We start from the raw sequence: 6025 nt of genomic DNA on the forward strand, positions 1-6025 counted from the left end.
CCTTTGGAGAAAAGTAGGTCTCTCCAATTGGAAAACGTGGTCTCACCTTCCTTCTGGCTGCCCGATGCTGCTGGTGGGTGTAGAATTAAGAGCACTGCTTGATCTCCTAACTAATGTTCTGTGATTCAGTGGCCCCATATAGCCTTCCCCCCCTCCATAGCCCAGATAACAGAATAAGTCTCTTATTCTCAGTACTGCTAGCAATAGACAGCCAAATGTAAACAAAACTGAGCCACTGGGGACCCTGTTCATTTTTTGAACCCTGTAACTGGGGAAATGGCAGTAGAGTAGATCTMACCTTAAATGACAGTATGAAAAACTGATTTTTTATTAAGGGAAGAAATAAAGAAGAGCTATCTAACAATAAAATGATACAAATGTAAATACCGTGAAAGAATGCRTGTTCTGTTGTATCTTATGCAGTTTTGCACAGAGTGGCTTTTGCCCCATGTTGATTTTTTTGTTGCTGARTTTGGGGAAACGACATCCTAATTTTTTGGTCATTTGGACAAGAAACAGCCTAAATAGCATTAGGCTGAATCAGTCTCTCATTAACTTTTTCAGAAGACTGAAAGACAAGACTCCAGGCCAAACTTCAGGATGGCATACCTTTGTGCTGCTCCTATCACATCGGATTACCCTCCTTCCTGGAGGTGCACTCACACAGGACACACACATAGGATGTTTTTTTTAATAGCTTATTATACAACACAYGCATTCCGGCTTGTGATCAAGCCTCTTTCATTGATGTTTCARACCAACAGCTTTTCCACACACCTATAGAGCCAGCATTAATGGAATATTTCTGCAAAGGTTACTACACAGCAAGAGGAGCAAAAAGCARCTAATACTTTCAGAATAAAAAGGAGAGAGTAAGATATGAGTCTTGCATTTTGAAGTCAACAGCAAAATATGTTAAACCAGCTCAGCCAAGTTAGTTATAAAATAAAAGGCCTCCTTTCTTCAGAGCCTTACCAAAGATTTTTTCTATACCCATGCTTCCAGCAACAACAGTGTCAGAGCTGGTCACATCTGTAAATTACAGATTTTTAGTCCCAATTTACAAACACACGCACAAGGACATAACACGTAAAACATGCATTAAAACATTTTAGTTTAAACTCTTTCTCTGGCAGACCACAAAGAAGCTTTGTCAATTTTAAATTGTTAGAACTGGCAYGCCGGATGAGACCAGTGGTCCCGCTAGCCCAGCCCTGTCTAGTAGCGGAGAGGCTATTTAGTGCTAGCAGGTCAGCCTTGCTTCTCCGTATGGTCCCATCCCATCATATTCTCMAAGCACCTGCACTCACCAGACTAGGAAAGGTAGAGGGGACATCCTTGCCTGCTCCCTGCAGTATCTACTCAGGGACCTGCTGGCCAGGAGCTGGTCAAGCCTCTTTCTTTGGTCCTGCTGATCCTGTTTGCCTACACTCTGCCCTTACAGCCTATTCCAAAGGTTGCCGGCCTGCTAGGTGAAACAGAACTTTATTTCACCTGCTTTAAATCAGCCTCCACCTAGCTTCATGTGCTCCTAGTCCTCACTCTGGGGCATTTGGTGAAGAGGAGATCTGCAATCACTTCATCTGCATCTTAGAGATCCATGACTGACAAATACATCCTTTCAGCCTCCTCCCCCAGATGAAGAGTCACAGCCTCTTCAGTCTCTTTTCCTAAGGTTTTCACCTTTACAGCAATGTAGGAAACAAGCTACAGCCTTGTTTCCAAGACTGTGGGAGGTGTGAAGGTAAGAGGAACATAAATGAATTTGCCTGACACCAGGGAAATCCGTTCCATAGATGCGTAACAAAGCAGAGCTGGCATTTTCAGGAAGCCTGCATGTTAAAATTATTGCACGTGAAAGTGCAGTACCACTGAAGAGCTCTGCCAACAGTGATTCTCTCAGCAGCTACACTAAAGACCTGGCCGTGATCATTACACGGTAACCAAATGAACATTTCATGGTCATCTCCACCCTGCGTTTCTTTCAAAGTTGTGATCTGAGCAGCTTTGTTGGCCTCACTGGCAGAGGCCAACATATGCTTAGCAGTATAACTCCTAACCTGCAAACACAACCCAGGAAAACATGCCTTCAGATTATACGTTGCTAAAAATACATTGGTTTATACATTGCTAAAAATAGTGGCTTGCAGCTCAGAGCAAGGTTGGAAAGCTGTCCTCATCCCAAGGTAAAGCAAACATTTCTGTTCAGTGTGTGGGAATGGGCAGAAGTAAGCTCAGGCACTACCTCCTGACAACCAGCAGCTGAGCAGGGCCTTCATTCATTTCTTTCCCTTGTCCTTTAATTCAGCACTCCCAGGAATATCAGGTGGCTCGGCCTGTGCAAGGGTTGGTATGGCTCCGTAATCTTGTCCCCACTGCTGGTTCTACACTGCAGCATCGCAGACACCCTAGGTTGAAGGCGTGACAGGCCCTCTTCCTTAAAAAAGCACACTGAATGCAATTCTTTGGCAGGACAAAAAAAAGAAAAAAGGACGAGGCTCTCTCCTCCCTGCTGGTTCCCAGCCCTATGCCATCTTCTTCGTATGATAAACTGGCTGAAACGACATTTTTTTCCAATGTCTCTCCTGGGATATGTTTCAGCCAGCTCCATCCCCTGAGGCAGCACACACATACTTCAGAGATGGAGGGAAGCCCATGTGAAGGGATGCGTTTCAAATAGCGCTGTCATTATGTGACGGAGAAGCAGTTTCCCTGTTTATGCTAGTCTCAGACCCATAAGCATGGACACCTCTTTGGATAGAAACCACAGGGGTGTAGTAAGGACAAGCTCTGAAAATTAAGGAGAACCCTCTCCTCCACACCCGCAAATCATCTGTTTCTTGAAGTGATTTAGGAAGCTGTAAGATTCTGCAAATGTTTTAAGAGATTAAGCCAGTAACAAACTCTGCTCCCCCAATTACCTTGCTGTCTCTGCCTTCCACAGTTGTACAGCCTCTCTTCTTGCCGTGTCACTGCCCCATTACGCTTCGCTCCCCAAGACGTACTTTTTTACCAAGAGAAGAAAACATTCTTCTTCATACAGCCCAAAGGGTTTAATCATATTTCAGGTCTGGGTGAGAACAGGTCTGCTTGTCAAAATCCTGTTCAAAGAGACAGGCAAAGTAACACAAAACCTTCGCTGTTTAAAGAACATATAATTGCTGCTTTTCTAAAATCACAGTGCATGGGGAAGGCAGGGAGAGTGGGCTTCAATATGCAGAAGGAAAGTTTTTCATTTACAGCTAAAGAGCTTGCCTGTGCTACCCCTACATATCTTTCACAGCAGCCCCCTTCCATCAAACAGCTGGTTACCAGGTTTGGGTGCTACTCTCAGCACTCGGGAACGAGAGAGTCAAACGCTTCTTCTAGCAAGACAGCTGAAGCCCTGCAAGATTCCCTTTGGGACTCTTGTAAAGAARTCTAAGCTCAGCTTCACAAGCCTTCTTCTGAAGTAAAGAAGTTCAGACAAAATACGTGAGAAATGCATGAGGAAACCATATTGCCAAAACGCCAAGAAAACCTAGAGAAAAATGAGGGCAATCCTTCAACAAGACAGGCTGAACTATCCAGAAGTAACAGTGAAAGCRCAGGCAGTATTCGGCACCAGATGGACAAAGAAATTTGAAAGTAAGCCTGGGACAGTAACAAACCATAACATGCTTATATTGTCCAGTTGACCATTCATTATTTTACTACACGGGAAGGTTTCCGGCAAGGGAAAATGAAAGTGGACAAGTCTACATATATCTAAAAGCAGCAGTGTAGTGTTATCTCCACCTGTAATTTCATATAAAACCCAACACTGTGCTATGTAGTAATCCAAATCATTTCTTGAGAGCAAGATGAAAGAGGAGGGGAAATAGCTGGCAGCGCACTAAGCTTTAAGTAGAGTAGGAGCTGAAAAATATGGGGAAAAAGTCTATATTTGAGAATGTTTTTGAGTTCATCTAATACATTCTGCATTTCTGTTTCCCAGGGAAACTATTCTTCRTGCTGAATTCTGTATTTAAATTTATGTTGGTGTTAAATGAACCATAGTCTGATAGTAATAAAAACTATCGGAAGGTGTTTGCTAATTAGTTATTGATGCTAGCTAGTTAAAGAAAGATGTTTGCTTCACGCCTCAGAGAATATATGACATGTTTATCAATACATTTTGATTCACAAACCTTGTTTGCTACTGCATACTTCCCTATTAAAAACAGCAAATATTTGGGAAGTTTCTGAGACCTCTGCTGACCAAGGACAGGTTTGTAGCTGGGGTGATGCAAATAAAAAAAGTGTGTTCCTGAGCATCTTGGATAGAAATTTTTAGATCAGTGCAAGAGAAATGAGAATGATTTACCTTGATGCTGAAGATCTTTGCTATATTAAAYGGATAGAAGTCCATAAGGTTAATTTCTCGGGCTGCACTACACATTTTTGAGGCTTTGGTTTTGGCATAAATAATTTTGATATTGGTGAGATTAGCATAATGGATTTGGACAAGTAGTAGCTTGTAAATAAGATTGCCTGAGTGACTGAAGCACAGGAACTGTGTTTTGTAGTATCTTTAACAACAACACATTCTGCAGCTCTTGGTCATCTTGCTCTGCCACTAAGGTGATTGTCAGTATGCCCTTACTAAGATTTTGCTTTGTAAAAATACTTCTAATAATGTAAGTGATAGAATAATGTTAACCTTATCTCTTCATCTCTGTTTAAAGGACCCTGGAGCTTTTGTAGAAGTTTGAGCATGATTCTAGTGACATTAATACATAATTAAGCCTTAACTATTCTCTGTCTGAGGGTCAACAACTCCTAATAGGATTTCCTACTCAAAAGTTCAGGACAGTCAAAAGTTTTAGTCCTCAGTCAGTTAATAACTGTAACAGTAGTGCAATAACCTGAAACAGCTATCAGGGGTAGCAGTGCTATGCTTTCAGATTACTATTTCAGCAACTCTCTGTAATGTATTTAGAGCAACAGTGACAATGGATTATGGATATTACAGATGGTGCATCTTATCAACCTCACAAATAAAACACACTCTTTAAAAATGAAAGGCCAACTTCTTTTAAGCTGCCTACCTGACAAACAAATCTCTACATGAAAGCTAATTTCCTGTATTTTCTCTCCTACATATATTCTTCATTCTTTCTAACTCTCTGTAGCACAGTAAAGAAACTGTACCTCCAGACACAATTCTCCTACTTCTTTCAGATAACACTGAAGACAGCTGTTCAATACCTTGGCTGGTCAATGCATTTGCACAAGGGTAACTAGTCTAAGCACAGTTTGTTGTGCTAGTCTAGTGTGTAATTAGTCTAACAGTTTGCTAAGATACAAGATAAGTATTTTCAACACTCATTCCAGCTGTGATGTTGCATCAAAAAATAACAGGTCTTCTTGCTTCCATTTTGCTCATAAGAAATAACTTTTTCTGGCAAGTGCTCCTGCAGCTACGATGAGAATCTGACTTCGATGATGTTACTGTTATTTTAATAATAACCATGAAAACAATCTCTTATAAAGTAGGTTCTACMAGAACAAAATTGTTACTAAGTACTGGCTTTTATAAGCTTCTGATAAGAATCAGYATTTCTTTAGGGTAGCTGATGACTTTCAAGAAAGATGCCTTTTTAAGGGCTTGTGTTGGTAGTTATTTGGCACTGAAGCAAGCAAGGAGATTTCCACCAGCTGTGCTATGGGAGAAACATCATTTCACACTAGCACAGCTACTTCTTCATTCATTATGYACTCACAGCCAGAGGAACAGAACCTGGAAACTCAAGTGGTAATATACAAGCACAGCAATAAACACATGGGAAAAGTTAGTAGCTTAGGACTACTAAGTTAGGACAGGTAGTTGACTGTGAAGCAATTAGTCATGCCTGTTCTATTCAGCCATATGCGAGGGTCATGGCTTTAATCACCTAACACAAAGTAGCAACGGCGGTGACACTGACCAAGCGAGAGTATCAGTAGTAGTTCAGCTACTTCGGTTCAGTAGATTAATTGGTAAGGTACTTACCAATTCCTACAC

The sequence above is a fragment of the Rhea americana genome, unplaced genomic scaffold, assembly GCF_003343005.1.
Source record: "Rhea americana isolate MKP2758 unplaced genomic scaffold, rheAme1 scaffold_186, whole genome shotgun sequence".
Lineage (NCBI taxonomy): Eukaryota > Metazoa > Chordata > Aves > Rheiformes > Rheidae > Rhea > Rhea americana.